Raw genomic sequence first — 3,267 nt, 5'->3', positions numbered from 1 at the left:
AATAATAACAAGAAAATACCATGACTCGAGTCAGGCACACCTTAGTCTTCAAAGTGACATCTTTGCTTTCTAACATTTTAAAGAGGTCTTTTGCAACAGATTTTCCCAATGCAGTAAGTAATTTGATTTCTTGACAGCTGCTTCCATGGGTGTTGATTGTGGATCCAAGTGAAATGAAATCCTCGACAACTTGAATCTTTTCTCCATTTATCACGATGGTACTTATTGGTCCATTTGTGAGGATTTTTGTTTTCTTTGTGTTAAGATGTAAAGCATACCGAAGGGTGTAGTCTTTGATCTTCATGACTAAGTGCTTCGAGTCCTGTTCACTTTTAGCAAGCAAGGTTGTGTCATCTTCATATAAGTTGTTAATGAGTCTTCCTCTAATCCTGATGCTGTGTTCTTCTTAACATAGTCCAGCTTCTTGGATTATTTGCTTAGCGTACAGATTTTGAGTAAGTATGGTGAAAGGAAACAACACTGACAAACACATTTCCTGATTTTTAAACATGCAGTATCCTCCTGTTCTGTCCAAACAACTGCCTCTTAGTCTGTGTGAAGTTTCCACATAAGCACCATTAAGTGCTCTGGAAATTCCATTCTTCACAATGTTATCCATAATTTGTTATGATCCACACAGTTGAATGCCTTTGCATAGTCAATAAAACACAGGTAAACATCTTTCTGGTATTTTCTGCTTTCAGCCAAGATCTATCTGACATCAGCTATGATATCTCTTGTTCCATGTCCTCTTCAGAATCCAGCTTGACTTTCTGTCAATTCCCTGTCCATATAACTGCTGCATTTCTTTTTGAATTATTTTCAGCAAAATTTAACTTGTGTGTGATGTTAATGATATTATATGATAATCTCTGCATTTTGTTGGTCACCTTTCTTTGAAATGGGCACACGTATGGATCTCTTCTAGTGAGGTGGCCAGGTAGCTGTCTTCCAAATTTTTTGGCATATGAGTGAGCATTTTCAGTACTGCATCTGTTTGTTGAAACATCTCAATTGGTTTTCAGTCAATTCCTGGAGACTTGATTTCCACCAATTCCTTCAGTGCCACTTGGACTTCTTTCAATGCCATGGGTTCTTGATCATATGCTACCTCCTGAAATTATTGAATATCAACCAGTTCTTTTTGGTACAGTGACTGTATATTCCTTCCATCTTCTTTTGATGCTTCCTAGCATTGTTCAAAAATGTTATCCATTGAATTCCTCAATATTGCCACTTGAGGCTTGAATTTTTCCTTCAGTTCTTTCAGCTTGAGAAATGCTAAGAGTGTTCTTCCCTTGTGGCTTTCTAACTCCAGGTCTTTGCAAAGTTCATTATAAATCTTCACTTTGTCTTTCTGAACCAACCTTTGAAATCTTCTGTCCAGCCCTTTTACTTCATCATTTCTTTCATTTGCTTTAACGAGTCTACATTTAAGAGTGAGTTTTTAGAGTCTCTTCTGACATCCATTTTGGTCTTTTCTTTCTTTCCTGTCTTTTTAAATGACCTTTTTTGCTTTCTTCATGTGTGATGTCCTTGATGTCATCCCACAACTGTCTGGTCTTTGGTCCTCAGTGGTCAGTGTGTCAAATCTATTCTTGAGATGGCCTCAAAATTCAGGTGAGATATACTCAAGATTGCACTTTGGCTGTCATGGACTTGTTTTAATTGTCTTCAGCTTCAAGTTGAAGTTACATATGATCTGCTTTGCAGTCAGCCCCTGGCCTTGTTCTGACTGATGATATTGAGCTTCTTCTTCATCTTTTTCTACAGATCAAATTGATTTGGTTCCTGTGTATTCTACCCAGTAAGGTTCGTGTTTATAGTCACTTTATGTTGATGACAAAAGGTATTTTCAAAGAATAAGTCATTGATTTTGCAAAATTCTGTCACGCAATCTCTCATATAATTTCTAACACCGAGATCCTATTCTTTGACAACTGATCCTTGCTTGTTGTTTCCAACTTTCAGTAATTATCAATGTATAATGATTGCATGTTTGATCAATTTCAGACTGCAGAAGTTGGTAAAAATCTTCTATTTCTTCATCTTTGACATCAGTGGTTGGTGGGCAAATTTGAATAATAGTCATATTAACTGATCTTATTTGTAGGCATATGGATATTATGCTATCATAACAGCAGCATTGTACTTCAGAATAGATCTTGAAATATTCTTTTTGACAGTGAATGTGACACTGTTCCTTTTCAGTTTGTCATTCCTGGCAAAGTAGAACTTATGACTGTCGGATTCAAAATGTCCAATACCAGTCCATTTCAGCTCATCAATGCCTAGCATATCGATATATCACACAGATATATGGTAGTTTATTTATGATTTATTCTCCCATTATTGGGCACTGGGTTAGCTCCAATTTATAAAACACACTGAAATGAACATCCTGTTCAAAAAATTCTCTGGGCTGTATTCTCCATTTGATTGTGGCTATGTCATTGGCTGGGATGCAAATTTTGCTGTCTTTGCCATGAAGGAGACTCTCCTTTCATAGGCCAGCTCATAACAGAGGCCATCAAAGCACTGCTAACTAGAATGCAGCTCCCTACAGTTTCTCTGATCCATAGATGGGCAGCTGCCTGGTATCTTAGATGTCCCCATGACCCAGCATTTGGATATGTATCAGCAAGGTATCTATCTTTTTAAAAGAACCAGTCACTAGGGTAGTGGGTGGTTAGCAAAGAGAGAAATCATCATACTGTTTTAAGCCATCATATTCACAGATCATACATAATAGTTAGAAGATTCATAATTGTTCTTGAAAAATGTAACTTCCTGGATCAATAATGCTGGTGCAAATATTTTTTCTTATCACTAACACTGTATGCAACTTTCACTATATGCATGTGTGAACTTTGTGTATGAATATGTATGAACTTTCACTGTATCCAAGACTGTACAGGCACAAACCACACCAGAGAACTGGGAAGGCTGCCATCAAATGGAGACCTAAATAATAACATCATAATTTCAAGCAATCATAAAACATAGTTGAAAACATCATAGTTTAAATAACTGGTTGATGTTCAACCATTTCCGGAGACAGCTTATGATCCAGAACTAGTGATATTGAAGGAAGTAGTCCAAGCTGCACTGATAAAAAATGAGCCAGAAGTTGATGGAATACACATTGAGATGTTTCAACAAATGGTTGCACCTCTGGAAGTGCTCGCTCATTTATTCCAAGAAATTTTCAAGACAGCTACCTGGCCAACTGAGTAGAAGAGACCCACATTTGTGCCCTGTCATGGA

The sequence above is a fragment of the Orycteropus afer genome, unplaced genomic scaffold (genome assembly GCF_000298275.1).
Source record: "Orycteropus afer afer isolate SDZICR_OR568_19922 unplaced genomic scaffold, OryAfe1.0 scaffold00546, whole genome shotgun sequence".
NCBI lineage: Eukaryota > Metazoa > Chordata > Mammalia > Tubulidentata > Orycteropodidae > Orycteropus > Orycteropus afer.
The sequence above is the reverse complement of the archived record's forward strand: the minus strand, read 5'-3'. Positions refer to the sequence as shown.